Genomic DNA, 23,025 nt, shown 5'->3' with positions numbered 1-23,025 from the left:
AGCTAGTGAATCCAAAAAATAATCTAATACCGTTTAAATATGAAGTGTCTGTATAAAACGTGTTGCATTATTAAATTAGAGACCTTTTTTTTTAATATGGTGCCTGGTAGGTCAGGTCAATAAGTTCATGCAATTTTTTTAAGTGCCAGGTCCAAACAAAGAGAGTTTCAATTCATCTGCACCTGCCAGCTGCTAATGTATTGCGGAAATTCTTGCTGACCGCACAACAGGGCTTCCAGTCTATATCCAACAGTCTTGCGTTGGTGGTATAGTGGTGAGCATAGCTGCCTTCCAAGCAGTTGACCCGGGTTCGATTCCCGGCTAATGCATCACATTTGTAAATTAAAGACCTTGATTGATATAACAGATAAGCCACTCTATATTCAATGCAGGTATTTTCATTTCAAAATGGCATGTTTGTACATTCAGAGATTTACAAACAGCATCATTGAAAAAATATCCGTCACTTTCACTCTTATAGAACAATTATGATTACCATCAAAATCAAATAGATCAAAGATCATTCTTGCTATGGGTTCGATTCCTGGGTCTGTCCATTCTTGCTGTATGCGTTCAATCCCCTGCCAACGCATTGCATTTTTCTCAAGCTGTCTTTAAAACAGTCGTCCGGAGGCCCTTGCCAACTTCTCCTGTAACTTGTTTGCTGGAGCAAAACTTTTGTTAAGGTCTTTTGGCAGCAGTAAAGGACTGGATCTCCCCGTCGGGGAATCAAACCCCATTCTCCTCGTGACAGGCAGAGATACTTTCCACTATACTAACAAGGAGTTGCAGAGACAGGTAGTTGTATCCGATCAGCGCGGCTTGAAGGAACGGCGTCATGCGTCATTTTAGCTCAACGCTTCACAGAAGCCAGTGAATGCAAAAAATAATCTAATAACGTTTAAATATGAAGGGTCTGTATAAAACGTGTTACATTATTAAATTAGAGACCTTGTTTTTTAATATGGTGCCTGGTAGGTCAGGTCAATAAGTTCATGCAATTTTTTTAAGTGCCAGGTCCAAACAAAGAGAGTTTCAGTTCATCTGCACCTGCCAGCTGCTAAAGTACTGCGAAAATTATTGCTGACCGCACAACAAGGCTTCCAGTCTTCATCCAACAGTCTTGCGTTGGTGGTATAGTGGCGAGCATAGCTGCCTTCCAAGCAGTTGACCCAGGTTCGATTCCTGGCCATCGCATCACATTTGTAAATTAAAGTCCTTGATTATGAGCATTCTTGCTATGGGTTCGATTCCTGGGTCTGTCCATTCTTGCTGTATGCGTTCGATTCCCTGCCAACGCATTGCATTTTTCTCAAGCTGTCTTTAAAACAGTCGTCCGAGGCCCCTTGCCAACTTCTCCTGTAACTTGTTTAGTGGAGCAAAACATTTGTTAAGGTCTTTTGGCAGCAGTAAAGAACCGGATCTCCCCGTCGGGGAATCGAACCCCGGTCTTCCGCGTGACAGGCGGAGATACTTTCCACTATACTAACGAGGAGTTGCAGAGACAGGTAGTTGTCCCCGATCAGCCCGACTGCCAGGAACGGCTTCATGCGTCATTTAGCTCAACGCTTCACAGAAGCCAGTGAATTCAAAAAATAATCTAATACCGTTTAAATATGAAGTGTCTGTATAAAACGTGTTACATTATTAAATTAGAGACCCTTTTTTTAAATGCTGTTCTTTTGAACTTTCTGTTCATCAAAGAATCCTGAAATAAAAATGTAAATAACTATTTGTTGTACTGTAATACTGTAACAATAATACAATTGTTGACAATGATAATGAGAAATGTTTCTTGAGTACCGAATCATCAGAATCATGTGACACTGAAGACTGGAGTAATGATGGTGAAAATTCAGCTTTGATCACAGAAATAAATTACACGTTATTATATATGCACATAGAAAACAGCTATTTTGAAATCTAATAATATTTCACAATTTTGACTGTTTTATTTTGTATTTGAATCAAATAACAGACTTAGTAAAACAAATCTTACTGATCCAAAAATGTGTCTGTGTGAGGTTTTCTTACTCAGTTGGCCTTGGACTTTGGATGGGGATATAGAAAGCATCATTCTCTCCAATTCTTCATCATCCTCCATTTCTGTAAAACAAAGCATAAAAGCAAAGATGCGAATCATATGTCATCCCACATTTACATTTTTCAATTCGACCTTATATATACTCAACTGTACTGTCAACAAACCTGGAGGATGAGAGGCAGATGCTGTAAGGCCAGTGGAAGCATGTTCCGCTGAAACACTCTGAAGCTGGCTCTTTTTCTGAGTGAGGTACTGCTGCAGCCGAAACATTTTGCTGCCTGTGACGCACTGTTTCTGGAGGATAAATGCAGCATATCCATCTGCTCTGCTCTCCCAAACATCCCTCCAAGTCTTTTCTGCATTAATCCCAAAGCCAACCAAGTTGTCATCTTCATTCCTCACAGGTGGTGCCACTGATCTTCCAGTTACATAATTTAGGAGGTCCTCGATTTCCGTTAAGCTTCTACTGTACTCAAGAAATGAAAGTAGGCTGTCCTTTTTGGGACCCTCTGGTTTAAACTGACCGGCTCTCTCCTCCTCCTCAACCTCCTTAGTCAAGAATATGGTATAGCCTACATCATTCTCTAGCAGCCACCGGAATGATTTGTCTTTGTACTTTCCAAACTGAAGCACATACTCTCCAAGCACCTCTTTTCTGTCTGACACATCACCTCCTCTCATGAAGACAACAGAGCGGGCATTCTCCTTGACCTTGTCTTCCCTTTGAGGGGCTGATTTGTCCTGGAGATTGGGGTTGTCTTTGATCCTCTTGGCTTCATCTGAGGGATCTTGTCTCAGATATCCAGTCGGTCCTTTCCTGAAGCACACTTTGATCTTGCCTGGGAAGATCACTTTCACCTGCATCCTGCTGTGCTGTACATATACATTCACAAAGAGCTGATTAGTGTTTATGGTCTGTTGCATTAACACACTTAATTAACGCACTTATATTCTGATTTCAATTATTTTATTTCTTAATAAATAAAACAACAATTAAATTAACCATTTTATTATTAAATAAATATTCATATTAATTTCACAATATCCTCTTTCACACACTATTATTGTGTTTAATTATCTATTTTATCCCAATAAAATGTTATTCATATACTATACCATTAAATTGCACACATATTTTTTTGTAATCATTTTCTTTTTGTAATTCAAATGTATTATATTTGTGTGTACTATTTATTAATTACATTAAAAGTACTACATCATACTGCACTGTTAACACATAGTTGTAAACATTTTATATGATTGCATAGTAAGAAATCAAAGATGAAACATTCACCGTTACAAACAAAGACACTCTTAAAAAATAACAGCTGTATTTACAACGAGGAGTTTGGTTTACTGGGTTTCTTAACATCACAATCAATTCAACACAATTAACAATACGATTAACTTAACAGTTAACTTAACTTACGTTACATGATAACAACATGCAATTTAAATGATAAAATATATGAATAATAATGTATATGTGGTCACGTGAGGTCAAATCTGTCTGAAGGTAGTTTAGACTGTAAAAAATTGTTGTAAAAAACAAAACAATTTGCTGACAATTCGGTAAACAAATATCTCCGATCGTAAAACGGGTCTCCCCTCCTCCACTGCGAATGATTGATTGACAGATGACACTACGCTTTTAAAGGGGTCATGACATGAGAAACCAAATTTGCCTTGATCTTTTGGTATATAAGATATCTATGTACTATTAAAACTTCCTGCAAGTTTCATAGCTTAAGACGTCCTCCCCATTATAAACGAAGCATTTATTTAATCAAGCTCTAAATACAGCTCGTTCTAGATCCATTGTATGAAGTGACGTCACGGTGCGAAGTGACGTACCAGTCGTTTGCATATGACCGCCTCCAGCGCAAGACAACTACGCCTCATTTCGCATCATCGCATGCGTTGTCGTGCAGCGAGTGGGTCTGTTTACAAGATGACTGCGATGCTACGCAGATGTGCTGTTCCTATTTGAGTCTTTGAATACGCTGCCGAACGATCCAGACTCTCTCACTCCCTCGCGCATTTGAATCAAAATCAATTGAGAATTGACACGATGGTAAAAGATCGGAAGACCGAAGTTTCACGTGGTGGAGCATTGTGTAGTCTACGTGTGATACAAAATGATAAACGTTAATAATTTATGCATAAGCAGCACTGACGTTAGCCAATCATAACAGTGGGCGTTAACACTGAACTTTTAAAGGGGAAACACCTCCAAAACAGACTGTTTGAATCAGAGGTGAGAAACAGGGTGGGAAAACGTCATAAATCACTATATTTTTAAAGTTTTTTTTTACAAAAAACTATAGTAATACTATAATTGCACCTAAAGGAAAATAATAAAACAAAACAAAAAAAAAAAACATGTCATGACCCCTTTAAAATTCCCCGCCACCGAAAAGCGAAACAGCGCCAGGAAGTCTACGTGTGGCCAAAGGTATATTGCATCCGTTGTGTTGAGCAGTACCATAGAGAATGAATGGGAAAAGTTAAGGGAAGTTAGCTTAACCATTTTCGGCTCCCGCGCGGAAGGTCCTCGGTTCGAAACCGAGCAGAAACAGCGGTTGGATGCTGACAGAAAATTTAAACTGTTTGCCATGCTAGGTGGGTGTAGCGCTCATTTCCTTTATACGCTTTTTAACAAGCGTGCACCTAAAGATTTATGTCTGCAACATGAAGACGTGTTTGTAGTGTAGTGGTTATCACGTTCGACTCACACGCGAAAGGTCCCAAGTTTGAAACTGGGTGGAAACTGTGGGTGGTTTTTGCAAAAATTTCGTATGCGATTTTCTGTTGACCAGGTCAGTACACTTGCACGGATGTTTGTGGTTTAATCTCTTTAGAAAAGGACAAAAATAAAACAAATGGCCATTTAGGTTTCCTGTACAGTAATAAAAAATGTTTGGTCTGCCAACGAAAATTAGCAGCTTTTTGCCATGTTAAAAACACTGGGCAGTCTATAGCTTCAGTCGCTTTTGAACAAGCGCACCCTAGAAGAGGTGGGACTGATGTCCAAATCTAGTTTCCGTATTGTAGTGGTTATCACGTTCGCTTTACACGTGAAAGGTCCTCAGTTCAAAATGTTTGGTCTGCCAACAAAATTAGCAGCTTTTTGCCATGTTAAAAACACTAGGCAGTCTATAGTTTCAGTCGCTTTTGAACAAGCGTACCCTAGAAGAGGTGGGACTGACATCCAAATCAAGTTTCTGTAGTGTAGTGGTTATCATGTTTGCCTCACACGCGAAAGGTCCCCAGTTCAAAACTGGGCGGAAACTGTGTGTGGTTTTTGCAAAAATTTCGTATGCGATTTTCTGTTGAGCAGGTCAGTACACTTGCAGAGATGTTTGTGGTTTAATCTCTTTAGAAAAGGACACAAATAAAACAAAGGGCCATTGAGGTTTCCTGTACTGTAATAAAAAATGTTTGGTCTGCCAACAAAATTAGCAGCTTTTTGCCATGTTAAAACACTGGGCAGTCTATAGCTTCAGTCGCTTTTGAACAATCGTACTCTAGAAGAGGTGGGACTGATGTCCAAATCTAGTTTCCGTAGTGTAGTGGTTATCACGTTCGCTTTACACGCGAAAGGTCCTCAGTTTAAAATGTTTGGTCTGCCAACAAAATTAGCAGCTTTTTGCCATGTTAAAAACACTAGGCAGTCTATAGTTTCAGTCGCTTTTGAACAAGCGTACCCTAGAAGAGGTGGGACTGACATCCTAATCAAGTTTCTGTAGTGTAGTGGTTATCACGTTTGCCTCACACGCGAAAGGTCCCCAGTTCAAAACTGGGCGGAAACTATGTGTGGTTTTTGCAAAAATTTCGTATGCGATTTTCTGTTGAGCAGGTGAGTACACTTGCAGAGATGTTTGTGGTTTAATCTCTTTAGAAAAGGACACAAATAAAACAAATGGCCATTGAGGTTTCCTGTACTGTAATAAAAAATGTTTGGTCTGCCAACAAAATTAGCAGCTTTTTGCCATGTTAAAACACTGGGCAGTCTATAGCTTCAGTCGCTTTTGAACAATCGTACCCTAGAAGAGGTGGGACTGATGTCCAAATCTAGTTTCCGTAGTGTAGTGGTTATCACGTTCGCTTTACACGCGAAAGGTCCTCAGTTCAAAATGTTTGGTCTGCCAACAAAACTAGCAGCTTTATGCCATGTTAAAAACACTAGGCAGTCTATAGTTTCAGTCGCTTTTGAACAAGCGTACGCTAGAAGAGGTGGGACTGACGTGTCACGGCCGACTCGCAAGCCGCGACAAAGAAGGAGATGACACGTTAAAGTGGTATGGAAAAAGGAATAACATTTATTAAAGTAAAAATAATAAAGTAAGAGAATAGACCAAAAAAGGAACAAGACAACAACAAAATGGCACGAGGGGAGAGCGCGCCCCGTCACGACCGAAGGGAGCTGCTTTTGTTTGCCGGCATCAGCTCTAGCACAGGTGTAAACCATCAGTCATCATGACGTCACTCACTCCAACTCCAACCTACAAAACAAGTAACAAAGACAACCGAACCCACACAATATGACCCACACTGGGGTCGTACCTGACGTCCAAACCAATTTTCCGTAGTGTAGTGGTTATCACGTTCGCTTTACACGCGAAAGGTCCTCAGTTCAAAACTGGGGGGAAACAAGTGGAGGCATTTTAAATATAAATGCTGCAATTCGCTACATAACCCTTACTTTTGAGACAGATGAAGGCCATCGTACCAAGGAGCTGTAGGCAGACTGCCATGCCGAATGACCTCTGTTCTGTTGTTTGTGGAATTTACAGACTGTCACACTGCTTGCAGAGCAGATTATGGGAAGGAGCCATCTTCTAAAAAGCACATGTGCCTCATCAATAGGTTTCTGTAGTGTAGTGGTCATCACGTTCGCCTAACACGCGAAAGGTCCTCGGTTTGAAACCGAGCAGAAACAGCGGATGGATTCTGACAGATAATTTAAACTGTATGCTAGGTGGGTGTAGCGCTCATTACTTTTATACGCTTTTTAACAAGCGTGCACCTAAAGATTTATGTCTGCAATCTGAAGACGTGTTTCCGTAGTGTAGTGGTCATCACGTTAGCCTCACACGCAAAAGGTCCCCAGTTCGAAAGTAGGCGGAAACTGTGGGTGGTTTTTGCAAACATTTCGTATGCGATTTTCTGTTGAGCAGGTCAGTACACTTTCACGGATGTTTGTGGTTTAATCTCTTTAGAAAAGGACACAAATAAAACAAATGGCCATTGAGGTTTCCTGTACAGTAATAAAAAATGTTTGGTCTGCCAACAAAATTAGCAGCTTTTTGCCATGTTAAAAACTCTGGGCAGTCTATAGCTTCAGTGGCTTTTGAACAATCGTACCCTAGAAGAGGTGGGACTGATGTCCAAATCTAGTTTCCGTAGTGTAGTGGTTATCACGTTCGCTTTACACGCGAAAGGTCCTCAGTTCAAAATGTTTGGTCTGCCAACAAAATTAGCAGCTTTTTGCAATGTTAAAAACACTAGGCAGTCTATAGTTTCAGTCGCTTTTGAACAAGAGTATCCTAGAAGAGGTGGGACTAGCATCCAAATCAAGTTTCAGTAGTGTAGAGGTTATCACGTTCGCTTTACACGCAAAAGGTCCTCAGTTCAAAACTGGGCAGAAACAAGTGGAGGAATTTTAAATATAAATGCTGCAATTCGCTACAAAACCCTTACTTTTGAGACAGGTGAAGGCCATCGTACCAAGGAGCTGTAGGCAGACTGCCATGCCGAATGACCTCTGTTCTATTGTTTATGGAATTTACAGACTGTCACACTGCTTGGAGGGCAGAAAAAGACCATGCATCTCATCAATAGGTTTCTGTAGTGTAGTGGTCATCACATTCGCCTAACACGCGAAAGGTCCTCGGTTCGAAACCGAGCAGAAACAGCGGTTGGATTCTGACAGATAATTTAAACTGTATGCTAGGTGGGTGTAGCGCTCATTTCTTTCATACGCTTTTTAACAAGCGTGCACCTAAAGATTTATGTCTGCAATCTGAAGACGTGTTTCCGTAGTGTAGTGGTCATCACGTTAGCCTCACACGCAAAAGGTCCCCAGTTCGAAAGTGGGCGGAAACTGTGGGTGGTTTTTGCAAACATTTCGTATGTGATTTTCTGTTGAGCAGGTCAGTACACTTGCAGGGATGTTTGTGGTTTAATCTCTTTAGAAAAGGACAAAAATAAAAAAGAAGGCCATTGAGGTTTCCTGTACAGTAATAAAAAATGTTTGGTCTGCCAACAAAATTAGCAGCATTTTGCCATGTTAAAAACACTGGGCAGTCTATAGCTTCAGTCGCTTTTGAACAAACGTACGCTGGAAGAGGTGGGACTGACGTCCAAATCAAGTTTCTGTAGTGTAGTGATTATCACGTTCGCTTTACATGCGAAAGGTCCTCAGTTCAAAACTGGCCAGAAACAAGTGGAGGCATTTTAAATATAAATGCTGTAATTCGCTACAAAAGCTTTACTTTTGAGACAGGTGAAGGCCATCGTACCAAGGAGCTGTAAGCAGACTGCCATGCCGAATGACCTCTGTTCTGTTGTTTGTGGAATTCACAGACTGTCACACTGCTTGCAGGGCAGATTATGGGAAGGAGCCATCTTCTAAAAAGCACATACATCTCATCAATAGGTTTCTGTAGTGTAGTGGTCATCACGTTCGCCTAACACGTGAAATGTCCTCGGTTCGAAACCGAGCAGAAACAGCGGTTGGATTCTGACAGAAAATTTAAACTGTTTGCCACGTAAGGTGGGTGTAGCCCTCATTTCCTTTATACGCTTTTTAACAAGCGTCTACCTAAAGATTTATGTCTGCAACCTGAAGATGTCCGTAGTGTAGTGGTTATCACGTTCGCCTCACACGCGAAAGGTCCCCAGTTCGAAACTGGGCGGAAACTGGTGGTGGTTTCTGCAAAAATTTCGTATGCGATTTTCTGTTGAGCAGGTCAGTACACTTCATTGACCTCTGTTCTGTTGTTTGCGGAATTTACAGACTGTCACACTGCTTGCAGGGCAGATTATGGGAAGGAGCCATCTTCTAAAAACAACATGCATCTCATCAATAGGTTTCTGTAGTGTAGTGGTCATCAGTTCGAAACTGGGCGGAAACTGTGGGTGGTTTTTGCAAAAATTTCGTATGCGTTTTTCTTTTGAGCAGGTCAGTACACTTGCAGGGATGTTTGTGGTTTAATCTCTTTAGAAAAGGACAAAAAATAAAACAAATGGCCATTGAGGTTTCCTGTACAGTAATAGAAATGTTTGGTCTGCCAAAAAAATTAGCAGATTTTTGCCATGTTAAAAACACTGGGCAGTCTTCATTCTTCAGCACCTCTGGGCCCTAGAGATGCAAAGAAAAGAAATGAACAACGCAGAGATTAGGTTATGCTCTAGAAAGTGTGTCAGCTATGACATTATTTTTTCCTCGGATGTGTTGAATCTCAAGATGGAAAGGTTGTAAGATGAGACTCCATCGCATAAGTCGCTGATTTCGATTTCTCATTCGATTCGAGAAAACCAACGGATTATGATCCGTATAGATGATAATCGGTGCAGCGATTGGCCCTAGGTATACCTCAAAATGTTGCACGGCCAACACTAGGGCGAGTAGAGTATACCTTTTGATGTCGATTAAACTTTTTTGAAAAGTAACTTACAGGATGTAGAACCTTGTTCGAACCCTCCTGTAAGAGAACAGCGCCCGCACCACAAGCACTTGCATCGATTGCAAGGCTAAAAGATTTCTCAAAATCCGGGGCTGTTAAAACAGGGGCACACCCCAGCAATGCTTTACAATTTTCAAAAGCCTGTTGACAGAGCTCAGACCACCGAAAAGTCAACTTTGGACTCAATAAATCGGTAAGAGGTGAGACTACACTGGCAAAATTTTCGCAGAAGCTCCGGTAATATCCCACCATACCGAGAAACCGCCGCAATTCACGACGAGTGGTGGGTACGGGAAAGTCACAAATGGCTTCGACCTTGGTCTCAGTAGGCTTTACACAACTGTTTCCCACGACTTTACCTAAATAGGTAACGGTTGCCTTCACGAATTCCGATTTAGCGAGGTTTATGGTAAGATTACCCTTTGCTAAACGAGAAAACAATTCTTTAATCTAGTTAAGATGTTCAGACCAGGAGGAATTATACAACACCACGTCGTCAAGATATGCCTCACATCCTGACATTCAATAAAGTATACGATTTACGAGACGCTGGAACGTCGCGGGTGCATTTCGCACTCCGAAAGGCATAACCGTATACTGCAGGAAAACATCAGGTGTGACGAAGTCGGATAATTCCTTCGCTCTACTAGTCAAAGGCACCTGCCAATATCCCTTTAAGAGATCGAACTTACTAACATATCGGGCAGAGCCAACATGATCGACGCAGTCATCAACTCGAGGCAAAGGGAAGCAATCCGGCTTAGTAACAGAATTAAGTTTTCGATAATCTGTGCAGAATCGATATGAGCCATCAGATTTATTTACTAGAACACAAGGGGAACTCTATGAACTGAAACTAGATTCAGCCAGATCATGAGCAAGTAGATAGTTCACCTCTTGTTTCAGCAAATCTCTTTTAAAAGGATTGACTCGATATGCGTTTTGTTTAATCGGACACGAGGCTCCTACGTCGATATCATGTTCTATGATAGAAGTACGACCAGGAACATCACGGAAAAGAGAGGGAAATGACATCACCAACTCAGTGACATCACTCCTCTCCTCCTCTGTCAGATAAGAAAGATGGGAGGAAAGATTAATAAGAATCTCAGAGTTTATAGTCGTCCGTCGACTTTTTCTCGAGAAAGAAAACTCTCATCCTCATCAGCATTCTCCAAAGAATCCTTACTCGGGCTACGAAAGGAAGATGACAATTCGGGAAAAGAATCATAAGAGTTTACCACATTAACAGTAATGGAACGAACAGGAGCTATGTACAATTTCAACAGATTACTGTGACATACTTGTACTTTCTTTCTCTGATCAGGAGTATTCAACAGATAGTTATTATCGAAAAGATCTGAGATCTGACTCACAATCTGAGTTTTAGGTTCTAGAGAAACATCTTCATGCAGCAGCACTTTCCGACAAAGCAGACCATCATCAAGAAAGTACGAAGAAGACTGAGGATCAGAACATTTCTTAGACCCTACTTCAGAGAATAAGGTTTTAAGACTGTCGTCGCTCTGTTGAGCTCTAATCAAATCCTCTCGAAAAATCTGTAACAAAGAAGTCAGAGAACAATCAACATCAGAGAGATCACCATTGGTTTTCTCAGGAGTGGACAGAACCTCTGATGTATCGGTAGATTCATGTCGCAACACTGTCGAATCTTTCTGATCACAAGACAACGAAGAACAGGATTTCAGGTCTCTCTGCTCAGGACATTTGGACACATCAGATCCTGAGTCACCTGTATGAACAGTATAAAAGAAGGTGTCATGCAGTGGAACTTCAACTTCATTTTCAGTGAATGGTTTAGCCATTGATTGAGTGACTGCACAAGCTGGAAACAACTCACGAGATTCTCTACAATTTCCAACATCAGATTTCCTAGGTGTAGATGCTATTATGGGTGGAGCTGCCACATCACTCCTTCCCCAAACATTCTCACCAGCTAAATCATTTCCCAAAATGAATGTAATCCCAGGAACTGGAAGTGCAGGACGAACACCAACTACTACTTCACCAGATACAATGGCAGAGGAAAGATGGATTCGATGCAAAGGCACTTCAGTAAACCTCATCTCAAACCCTCGCACTAATACATGACTTCCAGTAGCGGTTTCAGAAGTCAAAGGCAAAATTCCCTCTAAAAGAAACGACTGCGCAGCTCCCGTATCTCGAAGAAGACGTACTGGCACCGTTTCGTTTGAACCAGGCAATGACACATTTCCCTCAGTGATAAAGGGTGCATAATCAACAGAAGTTATACACTGATCAACAGATTTATCACTAGAACTAGATGAATGACGATCTTTCTCATCACAAGTGTCAATAATCAATGATGAAGCAGAAACCAAAGCAACAGATTTCGACAATCTCTCTTTCTTCTCGAGAGTGAGACAGTCCGATATTTTATGACCAGGCTTCTTACAATAAAAGCAAACCATGTCCCGTGAGAGTGCAGGTTTACTAGAATGTTCAGCCACTGTTGTCTTACTATTCCTACTCATCACATAAGACTTTGTCTTAGGTTGAAAGCAAAACTTAGAGTTACTCATATTGTTGGTTTTAAGACCTACTGCACTGAATGACCCATGGGTTAACACAAATTCATCAGCCATGATAGCAGCTTCTGAAAGTGTATTCACCTTGTGTTCAGTGAGATGCCTAGCTACAGCATGAGGAACACAATGTTTAAACTCCTCTAAGAGCACGAATTCTCTTAATTGCTCCTTAGTTGTAACTTTCATTGAAATGCTCCAACGATCAAATAGGTCCTCTTTCCCTCTTGCAAATTCAACATAAGTACATTCATCAGCTTTACTCAAATTCCTAAATTTTTGACGATATGCCTCAGGCACGAGTTCATATGCATGCAACACAGCAAATTTCACCACATCATACTCACCAATCTGTTCCAGTGAGAGTGCAGAATAAACTTATTGAGCTTTACCTGTAAACACACACTGCAACAATAAAGTCCAAAAGCTTTTCGGCCATTTCATGGACTAAGCAACACGTTCAAAATTATATAAATATTTATCCACTTCCTTTTCAGAAAATGGCGGCACTAATCTTATATTCCTGTGAACGTCAAATACAGGTTCACCTGCATTCGCATGCCATTGTGGAACAGGAGGCACATTCGCTTGTGAACCTTCAGCTGTCTATGCTGCTAATTCTAACTCCAACTTTTTTATCTGAAACGCTCTCTCGTCACGTTCCCTCTCTAACTGAAATGTTCTCTCTTCACGTTCCCTCTCTAACTCAAGCTCCATTTTCCGCATAGCTAACTGATGATTTAATTTTCTCTCTTCAAATTCTCTCTCTACCGCTCGCTCTTTCATAGCGCGATCATCACGTTCTGCACAAATTTCGCGGCATCTAAACACAGTTGCTTCTCTTGCAAAGACAACTCTGGAAATTTTGTCTCACTTTCACTATAAACCTCATCAGGAGTAGACACAAATGATTCACTCGGAGTGATTAACTCAGTGTTTACCTCTATAACTCCTCTATCAACAAGTGACCGCTTCAGAGTAGTCACCATAGTCTCCTTCAGCCTCTTCTCTTGAGAAGTAAAATCAACACTCAAGCGTTCGGCGATTTGCACCAACTGCTCCTTTGTACAACTCTCAAGCAAAGCTTCTGATGGACACGCAAAGGAATCCTCGACCACCGAAGACATTTTGTTCGTATGTTTTATACACAATAAGACAAACGAAACTACTAGCTAACACACGTGAGACGCTGTTCACTCAAAATACAATTCCCATAAGCCACTGCTTCAAAAAGGAACTACGTCACCGTATTACACAATCTCATTCACAAAAATGTCCAAAGACTTCCCACAAGTCAAAACACAGTGTAAGCGCAAAATAAACTGCACTATACGCGCAAACGCAACGATTTAACTTTTTTTATTTTTGTAGAATGGATTTACCATTTATAATATAAGAGAACTCCAGCTCCTAACTCAGAAAAACACTAACTAAATCTTACCTAGTCTTCAGAGATGTACCGGGCTCGAGGCGACATTAAACGCTGAACTCCGCAACTATCAGTCAAACTGAAAGTCCGGAAGCGTACCCCCTACAGAGATTTAATCTCCACCCAGGATAACCTCCAAAAACAAGAAAGGCAAAATAACAAAACAAAACAACAAACAGTGCTCCGTCGGAAGGATTGTATTCACAATACAGCTGGAAACACTCTAATTCACCAGAGTTCTCATTTATAAAGGTAACCATTCACAAAAACATACACAGATACAACCCATACTTACCAACGTTTCCTACCCCAATAGGATCGCGGACGAGACTCCCAATTTATGTTACGGCCAGCTCGTTTCGGCCATACATAAAGTAAACAAGTACACCAAAATGACTTGCAAGATTTTATTTGTCCTCAAAAATCACAATTAACTAAATATAACAAAGTCTAGGGTTTCAAATCAAAAGGGGAAAAATCATAATCCAGTTGGGGAGTAAAAGAAGGCTAGTATGGGCTGTAAATCAAAGGTTCGAATGACTTCGCCAGAGGCTGTCAATCCTCTGGACGAAAGTGAAGAGAAGATGTTCAATCCACTGTTTTATCCTCTTCATAATTAAGGATAATGAGGAAGCAGGGGTGTGCGATCTCCCAAGCTCTCTCTGAGCAAAACCGCCACCAACAGTCGAGCAAGCGGAACGCAGGGTCGTAACACAACAAAATTAGCGACTTTTTGCCAGGTTAAAAACACTGGGCAGTCTATAGTTTCAGTCGCTTTTGAACAAGCGTAACCTAGAAGAGGTGGGACTGACGTTCCACTCAAGTTTCCGTAGTGTAGTGGTTATCACGTTCGATTTACACGCGAAAGGTCCTCAGTTCAAAACTGGGCGGAAGCAAGTGGAGGCACTTTAAATATAAATGCTGCAATTCGCTACAAAACCCTTAGTTTTGAGACAGGTGAAGGCCATCGTACCAAGGAGCTGTAGTCAGACTGCCATGCCGAATGACCTCTGTTCTGTTGTTTGTGGAATTTCAAGACTGTCACACTGCTTGCAGGGCAGAAAAAGCACATGCATCTCATCAATAGGTTTCTGTAGTGTAGTGGTCATCACATTCACCTAACAAACGAAAGGTCCTCGGTTCGAAACCGAGCAGAAACAGCAGTTGGATTCTGACAGAAAATTTTAACTGTTGTCAACGCTAGGTGGGTGTAGCGCTCATTTCCTTTATATGCTTTTTATCACGTTCGCTTTACACGCGAAAGGTCCTCAGTTCAAAACTAGGCGGAAACAAGTGGAGGCATTTTAAATATAAATGCTGCAATTCGCTACAAAACCCTTACTTTTGAGACAGGTGAAGGCCATCGTACCAAGGAGCTGTAGGCAGACTGCCATGAAGAATGACCTCTGTACTGTTGTTTGTGGAATTTACAGACTGTCACACTGCTTGCAGGGCAGATTATGGGAAGGATCCATCTTCTAAAAAGCACATGCACCTCATCAATAGGTTTCTATAGTGTAGTGGTCATCTGTTCGAAACTGGGCGGAAACTGTGGGTGGTTTTTGCAAAAATTTCATATGCGATTTTCTCTTGAGCAGGTCAGTACACTTGCAGGGATGTTTGTGGTTTAATCTCTTTAGAAAAGAACAAAAAATACAACAAATGGCCATTGAGGTTTCCTGTACAGTAAAAAAAAATGTTTGGTCTGCCAACAAAATTAGCAGCTTTTTGCCATGTTAAAAACACTGGGCAGTCTATAGTTTCAGTCGCTTTTGAACAAGCGTACCCTAGAAGAGGTGGGACTGACACCCAAATCAAGTTTCCGTAGTGTAGTGGTTATCAAGTTTGCTTTACACGCGAAAGGTCCTCAGTTCAAAACTGGGCGGAAACAAGTGGAGGCATTTTAAATGTAAAAATGTTGCAGAATCGACTTGGCAACATGTCCATCCATTGAGGTTTGTCTGCAAACCAGTACTTTTTACAGACTTTACAGCTGAGCCGAGAGGCCAGCATGTAGTACTGGCTGCTTGTACCAATAATGACATGGGGTCGTCCAACTCCTGATGAGACAACGGGAGGATTCGGACAGCCATTCAGACATGGCAGAGTGTAGTTGTTGCGGACTATTTCCATAATGGAGTGCTCTGGTTTCCAAATGAAGAATGGATGAAGTTGAAAGTATTTCGGTGATGGCAGCTTATAGACAGCATCAATAAGCTCAGGCTGAGGTGGGTAACGCCACAAGAAGATCATGTTCATTGGATGTCTCACCGGTGTAGAGCCTGGCCACAGTCCCAAGTCTTCCATTTCTGTTTTCATCCAGATTCTCTGCTGGTGAGAGCAGTTCCATTGGCTTACATCCTGCTCATAGCCTGGCAGTGGTGGAAGTGCTGGCTTCTCCTCCAACTGAGTTGGGGGTACCCAGCAGAGGCTGCAGGGAGTGCTGTGGGTGGAGTAGAGGCTGCAAGGAGTCCCGACTGGACAGCAGTTGCAGGGGGGCCTGAGGGAGGAGTAGAGGCTATAGATTCTGCAGAGGTCACTGGGAGGAGGGCTGCAGGATGACATGGTTGACATTAGTCATAGATGAGCATTACATTTGTTAAATATGTTAAATCTGTTTTACATTTTATTAAGTAAAATTATGTTACATTAAGTCCTTACATTGACAGAGCATGGTTTCCTGAACTGGTCTCATAGGCGATGTGGTCTTGCTTGTCGATAACCCCAATTCAAGCAACTCTGGAGGTACTGGCAAAGGAACCCTCACTGGAGTGAAGGGAATTGGTGAAAAACAATAACACTGATCAGAAACAGGCACATCGTTAGAGTAGAGTCGGCATGTGTATACGTCCATATACTAACCTGGATGTGGAGATGCAGTAGCACTATATTCATCAGGCCGGTCTGGTTTTAAGAGTGTTGCTGGTGGTTTACGCCTCCCTAACACAGAAAAATGTAATGTCATTCTAATTCCCTGTAGTATTGTCCCTTAGTAAATGTGTTATTAAATAGTAATGTAAATGCATACAAAACCATAGAACACATGTCAAGACTCTTTATAATATTAGAGGTGTGGTATGTTAATGCATTGCCATTACATGAGTACTACATTACATGAGTAATCTACAGCTTCATGAAACAAAACGGATGCGTCATTCTAGTCCAAATTACATTTTTTTTCAGTCGCTAACAAGCGTTTGTCCAACCAGTTGTCACATTTTTAAAACTCTAAACACAATAAAGCTATACCTCCCAACAAAATTATGGATTGTTTTTGTAGTATTTACTAATGTTAACACACACCATCCCACAATAGCAAAAACAATATTCCAAACCTTAGATACAGTACAAAAACCTCTGCTTCTGCAATGATATCAGTTCAAAAACAATATATCTCAGCTGATAATAAACAAACAATTGAATAATTGACACAGCTGATTTATGTTGGGTAAATTGGGCCAACCATAGCTGATTCCAATCTGGCTTAGACTCAGTGGCAGGGGTTATTTTTTTTCTATTACATTGACACTTATACAGTAAAAGAGGACTTTGAGGAGTGATATTTTTGGAAACAGAAAAAAACAAACACTGTAATGTCTGGACGAGGAAGAGTAAGAGCAAGGGCCCCAGGGAGAAGAGCAGGCCCAGTGAGAGATGCAGTGAGAGGTGCAGGAGCAGTGAGAGATGCAGTCCCAGTGAGAGATGCAGTGAGAGATGCAGTGAGAGGTGCAGGAGCAGTGAGAGATGCAGGCCCAGTGAGAGATGCAGTGAGAGATGCAGGCCCAGTGAGAGATGCATTGAGAGATGCAGTGAGAGGTGCAGGAGCCGTGAGAGATGCAAGCCCAGTGAGAGGTGCAGTGAGAGATGCAGGCCCAGTGAGAGGTGCTGTGAGAGGGTGTAGTGAGGGGTGCAGTGAGAGATGCAGTGAGAGGTGCAGTGAGAGATGCAGTGAGAGATGCAGGCCCAGTGAGAGATGCAGTGAGAGATGCAGTGAGAGGTGCAGTGAGAGATGCAAGCCCAGTGAGAGGTGCTGTGAGAGATGCAGGCCCAGTGAGAGGTGCTGTGAGAGATGCAGTGAGGGGTGCAGTGAGAGATGCAGTGAGAGGTGCAGTGAGAGGTGCAGTGAGAGATGCAGGCCCAGTGAGAGGTGCTGTGAGAGGGTGCAGTGAGGGGTGCAGTGAGAGATGCAGTGAGAGGTGCAGTGAGAGATGCAGTGAGTGGTGCAGTGAGAGATGCAGGCCCAGTGAGAGATGCAGTGAGAGATGCAGTGAGAGGTGCAGGAGCAGTGAGAGATGCAAGCCCAGTGAGAGGTGCAGTGAGAGATGCAGGCCCAGTGAGAGGTGCTGTGAGAGGGTGCAGTGAGGGGTGCAGTGAGAGATGCAGTGAGAGGTGCTGTGAGAGATGCAGTGAGTGGTGCAGTGAGAGATGCAGGCCCAGTGAGAGGTGCAGTGAGAGGTGCAGTGAGGGGTGCAGTGAGAGATGCAGTGAGAGGTGCAGTGAGAGGTGCAGTGAGAGATGCAGTGAGAGATGCAGTGAGAGATGCAGTGAGATGTGCAGTGAGATGTGCAGTGAGAGGTGCAGTGAGATGTGCAGTGAGAGGTGCAGTGAGAGATGAGATGTACAGTGAGAGGTGCAGTGAGAGATGAGAGGTGCAGTGAGAGGAGCAGGGCCAGGGAGAAGAGCAGGCCCAGGGAGACGGCAAGGTAGATGTGTAAAAATGCGTGATGGTTGCATTCCAAAGGCTGCAAGAGCAGTAGTCAGTGATGAATTCGTGCCACTATCATTGACCATATAATAAACCACGGTCTTTCACTAAGAGTGGCTGGTAAACAGTAAAGGAAAAAAAACTGATTAGCTTTATATTGGAATGCTTTTGAATGTGAACATTACTGTACATGTGGACATACAGTTCCTAACCAAGAAATTTAGTATAAAAGCGGTGGATTGCATGTTTTGCATGCAAATACCTGTAAAACTGAAACACAAAAGTCTATGAAGTTTTTGTAATGTCAACAATAGCCAGTATTTTGAAACCTGGTGTACTTTGATTGACTGCATGTACCTTGTGAAGTGAAAACAAGTGTTATTCTTTGACAGAATAATTTCATTCTGAGTCAGATTTCCAGTGTTTTGGTAAAGTTAGTGTGTGCAGAAAAAGAGGTGTTCTATTTTGAAATGAAGAGTTAGTATATATTTAACAAAATGTGTTTTTGAGAAGAAAATTATCCATTTGGCCAAATTTGTTTTGTAGGTGTGAGTCTGTGTTAAGAGTTTAGAAAAAGTATCTGAAGTATCGGTAAGCGCTTGTTAGCGGTTGAAAAAAACTGTAAAATATTGTTTTTAATGTTTTTTAATCATTTTGAACATGTTTTACATTGAGCCCTATTGATCGTGGGTGATTTTCCACACTTAATCTGTTCAGACCAATATGGGGAGGAAGGGGAGGAGTTAGCGTGGGGAGAAATTCCATGCACAGGTGTACAGGCCGGAAGTGGGAGGGAGGGAGGGAGGGGAGGGCTGAGTATCTCGGGGGATTCCCAAGGTGTCATAAACTGGGAGGCTTTATGGGGGGCAATAAAACTGTCAGTTTGACGAAAGTCGCCCTTATACCTCTCTCTTCCACAGTTCAAAACTGGGTGAAAACAAGCAGAGACATATTAAATATAAATGCTGCAATTCGCTACAAAACCCTTACTTTTGAGACAGGTGAAGCCCATCGTACCAAGGAGCTGTAGGCAGACTGCCATGCCGAATGACCTCTGTTCGGTTGTTTGTGGAATTTACAGACTGTCACACTGCTTCCAGGGCAGATTATGGGAAGGAGTCATCTTACAGGTTTCTGTAGTGTAGTGGTCATCACGTTCGCCTAACACGCGAAAGGTCCTCGGTTCGAAACCGAGCAGAAACAGCGGTTGGATTCTCACAGAAAATTTAAACTGTTTGCCACGCTAGGTGGGTGCAGCACTCATTTCCTTTATATGCTTTTTAACAAGCGTGCACCTAAAGATTTATGTCTGCAACCTGAAGACGTGTTTACGTAGTGTAGTGGTTATCACATTCAGCTCACACGCGAAAGGTCCCCAGTTCGAAACTGGGTGGAAACTGTGGGTGGTTTTTGCAAAAATTTCGTATGCGATTTTCTGTTGAGCAGGTCAGTACACTTCATTGACCTCTGTTCTATTGTTTGTGGAATTTACAGACTGTCACACTGCTTCCAGGGCAGATTATGGGAAGGAGTCATCTTACAGGTTTCTGTAGTGTAGTGGTCATCACGTTCGCCTAACACGCGAAAGGTCCTCGGTTCGCAACCGAGCAGAAACAGTGGTTGGATTCTGACAGAAATATAAACTGTTTGCCACGCTAGGTGGGTGCAGCACTCATTTCGTTTATATGGTTTTTAATAAGCGTGCACCTAAAGATTTATGTCTGCAACCTGAAGACGTGTTTACGTAATGTAGTGGTTCTGTAGTGTAGTGGTCATCACGTTTGCCTAACACGCGAAAGGCCCTCGGTTTGAAGCCGAGCAGAAACAACTGTTGGATTCTGACAGACAATTTAAACTGTTTACCACGCTAGGTGGGTGCAGCGCTCATTTCCTTTATATGATTTTTAACAAGCGTGCACCTAAAGATTTATGTCTGCAACATGAAGACTGTTTTCGTAGTGTAGTGTTTATCACGTTTGACTCACACGTGAAAGGTCCCCAGTTCGAAACTGGGCGGAAACTGTGGGTGGTTTTTGCAAAAATTTCGTATGTGATTTTCTGTTGAGCAGGTCGGTACACTTGCAGGAATGTTTGTGGTTTAATCTCTTTAGAAAAGGACAAAAATAAAACAAATGAGCATTGAGGTTTCCTGTGTTTCGCTGTAATCCTGCAATTCGCTACAAAACCATTACTTTTGAGACAGGTGAAGGCCATCTTACCAAGGAGCTGTAGGCAGACTGCCATGCTGAATGACCTCTGTTCTGTTGTTTGTGGAATTTACAGACTGTCACACTACTTGCAGGGCAGATTATGGGAAGCAGCCATCTTCTAAAAAGCACATGCGTCTCATCAATAGGTTTCCGTAGTGTAGTGGATAACACGTTTGCTTTAGAATTTTTCTGAAATGTCAGGACTTGAAATTCCAAGTGCCATAGAATCCCATACATTGCACTAAAGTGTTACTTTAAAAGTCATGTACTGCAGGTCAGTGTTGCTTTAATGTTTGGTTAATTCTAGCATGAACTGAATTGCAGTGCTTTGTCAACATTACTGCATTTCTGGATAAACTTGCCAGAGGGTTAAAGACTCTAGCTTGAGCCCGCAGCCAAAGGTTAGGTTTGTCAGAAGTGGGATTCGAACCCACCTCTCCAGGGGAGACTGCGACCTGAACGCCAGCTGCCGAAGGATAGTCCGTCAAAATGGGGATAATGTTGAACAATGTTGAACGCCACAGCCAATCATGTCGACGCGCTATAACATTTGCAGCCAATTAGAGAGCGCCATTCTCGACATTATAACATTTGCAGCCAATCAGAGAGCGCCATTCTTGACTTTTTCCTTATCATTTTCGACATTTGACCAATCAGAGTACAAGGAAATGTCGATGGCACGTTTACGCTTAGCACCGCTAGGAGGAGGAGTCAGGAAGCTAGCCAAGTGTCAATCAAGTTGCCGAACTGAGCCGAAGGTGTACGAAGTAATGACATATCCTGAGGGGCGTGTCAGAGGTCAAAATGTTCAGACGTCGAGCATCACTGTCACGGAGGTCAGGCAGCATCATTTTAACGGAGGACTGCGAAACTTATTTTTCGGTAACTTTAACTGTATTTTCGGACAATGTAATTTTATATTTGTATATAATTGTATATATTATAATTGTAAATATCGTGTGTGCTTTTTTAAAAGAAATAATTTGTATTATAGTAGTTTTGTTCAAAACGATATAACCTAACTGTTAGCCCCCCAACAAAAAAATGTCTGGCAAAAAATCCCATAAAGCCATGTCAGATACTGACTGGATTGCAAGGCTAAAAAAGTTTGCCAGCACAGGAGTTTGGCCATCAAATGAGGGTAACAGGCCAGCTCCTCGACAGAAAAAGTGGCATGACGTGTACCAAAGAGTGAGTGTGCTTTTGTCACCTTTGCATGATGTAATAATTGTAATCCTAATCATTTAATTCTATGTCATCATTATTTATAGATATGTATGTAGATAATGTTGCAGGTATTTGAGATTTATGTTTATTTATGTAAAAAAAAAACCTTTTTTTTTGCACTGGGAGATTCAGAGATTTGAGGCAGTGGGGGTGGGGATTTTGAGTGAATGGATGTTTTTTTGAAGGTGTGAAATGTTTCTCTCTTGTTCTTTTAAAGGAGGATACAAACTTTACTCACTCTTTATCTCTAATTTTACAGTTTGTATCTCCCCTTCAAAGAACATGAATAAAAATAAATGACACACTACAATAAATTAATGTGGCATTCATACTGATAAGTTAGAAATGCATGTATTCTATATTATATGTGTGATAATGTTTACAGATTGAAAGATGTCCGATGCAGTCTCGCGGCCAGACAACCTTGCTCGGAGCGGTCCCAAAGTGCATATGTGGTTTTCACACTCAAAAGGTAACAATGTAAAGATGTAACTTGTATTTATTTTATATATGTATAATTTACTGACCAAATTCTTCTCGTTCAACAATTATTGTAGCCTATGTTTTTTTGTGGTTGTCTTAAGCAGGCCACAGCCTCTATTGGACAAGCACCAAGGGTTGTTGAACAACAGTCTGCCGCTACTGGACCAGCACAGGAGGTCATGGCGCAGAGTCAGCGTCAGCTCCCACCCCAGCCTACTTCTAAAATTATACCAAGTTTGTCAAAGGTAATAACATTTTTTTAATATATATAATTGCAGTTTTAATATACGTTTAGTATAAAGGTTTAAGCTCAGTGGAAATGGCTGGTATGTTTTTACACCTACCTGCCAGCTGTGACACCTTGTACAGGGGCGGCTGTAGTCTGCTTATTGGTCAGTTTCACTGTCTCAGGTTGGTTTAGATCAAGTAAAATGGTGAAAGAACAATGTAACCTATGTGATCTCTCTTTCTTCTCTGGGCTCTGCTCTTGCATTCTCCTCTTCCTCTCTAATTGGGCTTTGCCATTATGGGTTAAAGGACACTCACGTCCTTCATGGCATCTCTCTTGATTTTTCCAACTGGCTACTGAAGCTACGTCTTTCATTCTGTATTTCTCAGGTAACATTCCACTTATGCACAATTAATTATACACGTATTATGAATTAAGTC

The 23,025-nt window shown here is 41.8% G+C and overlaps 1 long non-coding RNA gene and 11 other non-coding genes across 12 annotated transcripts; 10 read left to right on the top strand and 2 right to left on the bottom strand.

Annotated features, from left to right (window-relative positions):
- Positions 1 to 257: 257 nt before the first annotated feature.
- On the top strand, positions 258 to 329 carry trnag-ucc (transfer RNA glycine (anticodon UCC)). Its single transcript has one exon. It is a non-coding gene; the product is annotated as a tRNA-Gly (tRNA).
- Positions 330 to 1,125: 796 nt separating this feature from the next.
- Positions 1,126 to 1,197, top strand: trnag-ucc (transfer RNA glycine (anticodon UCC)). The gene has a single exon. It is a non-coding gene; the product is annotated as a tRNA-Gly (tRNA).
- Positions 1,198 to 1,423: 226 nt separating this feature from the next.
- On the bottom strand, positions 1,424 to 1,495 carry trnad-guc (transfer RNA aspartic acid (anticodon GUC)). The gene has a single exon. It is a non-coding gene; the product is annotated as a tRNA-Asp (tRNA).
- A 3,769-nt stretch (positions 1,496 to 5,264) lies between these two features.
- On the top strand, positions 5,265 to 5,337 carry trnav-cac (transfer RNA valine (anticodon CAC)). The gene has a single exon. It is a non-coding gene; the product is annotated as a tRNA-Val (tRNA).
- A 446-nt stretch (positions 5,338 to 5,783) lies between these two features.
- trnav-cac (transfer RNA valine (anticodon CAC)) lies at positions 5,784 to 5,856 on the top strand. Its single transcript has one exon. It is a non-coding gene; the product is annotated as a tRNA-Val (tRNA).
- A 1,057-nt stretch (positions 5,857 to 6,913) lies between these two features.
- trnav-aac (transfer RNA valine (anticodon AAC)) lies at positions 6,914 to 6,986 on the top strand. Its single transcript has one exon. It is a non-coding gene; the product is annotated as a tRNA-Val (tRNA).
- A 902-nt stretch (positions 6,987 to 7,888) lies between these two features.
- trnav-aac (transfer RNA valine (anticodon AAC)) lies at positions 7,889 to 7,961 on the top strand. Its single transcript has one exon. It is a non-coding gene; the product is annotated as a tRNA-Val (tRNA).
- A 744-nt stretch (positions 7,962 to 8,705) lies between these two features.
- Positions 8,706 to 8,778, top strand: trnav-aac (transfer RNA valine (anticodon AAC)). The gene has a single exon. It is a non-coding gene; the product is annotated as a tRNA-Val (tRNA).
- A 121-nt stretch (positions 8,779 to 8,899) lies between these two features.
- Positions 8,900 to 8,970, top strand: trnav-cac (transfer RNA valine (anticodon CAC)). Its single transcript has one exon. It is a non-coding gene; the product is annotated as a tRNA-Val (tRNA).
- Positions 8,971 to 16,179: 7,209 nt separating this feature from the next.
- Positions 16,180 to 16,936, bottom strand: LOC143703919 (uncharacterized). Its single transcript, XR_013191478.1, has 3 exons — positions 16,594 to 16,936; positions 16,393 to 16,497; positions 16,180 to 16,282 (listed from the first exon to the last, which is right to left on the bottom strand). It is a non-coding gene; the product is annotated as an uncharacterized LOC143703919 (long non-coding RNA).
- A 2,630-nt stretch (positions 16,937 to 19,566) lies between these two features.
- Positions 19,567 to 19,639, top strand: trnav-aac (transfer RNA valine (anticodon AAC)). The gene has a single exon. It is a non-coding gene; the product is annotated as a tRNA-Val (tRNA).
- A 340-nt stretch (positions 19,640 to 19,979) lies between these two features.
- On the top strand, positions 19,980 to 20,052 carry trnav-aac (transfer RNA valine (anticodon AAC)). The gene has a single exon. It is a non-coding gene; the product is annotated as a tRNA-Val (tRNA).
- The last annotated feature ends 2,973 nt before the right edge of the window (positions 20,053 to 23,025 follow it).

The sequence above is a fragment of the Siphateles boraxobius genome, unplaced genomic scaffold (genome assembly GCF_051911475.1).
Source record: "Siphateles boraxobius isolate OS27281-9 unplaced genomic scaffold, OSU_SipBor_1 39, whole genome shotgun sequence".
Lineage (NCBI taxonomy): Eukaryota > Metazoa > Chordata > Actinopteri > Cypriniformes > Leuciscidae > Siphateles > Siphateles boraxobius.
Note: the sequence above shows the minus strand (reverse complement) of the source record. Positions and strands in the feature narration are given on the sequence as shown.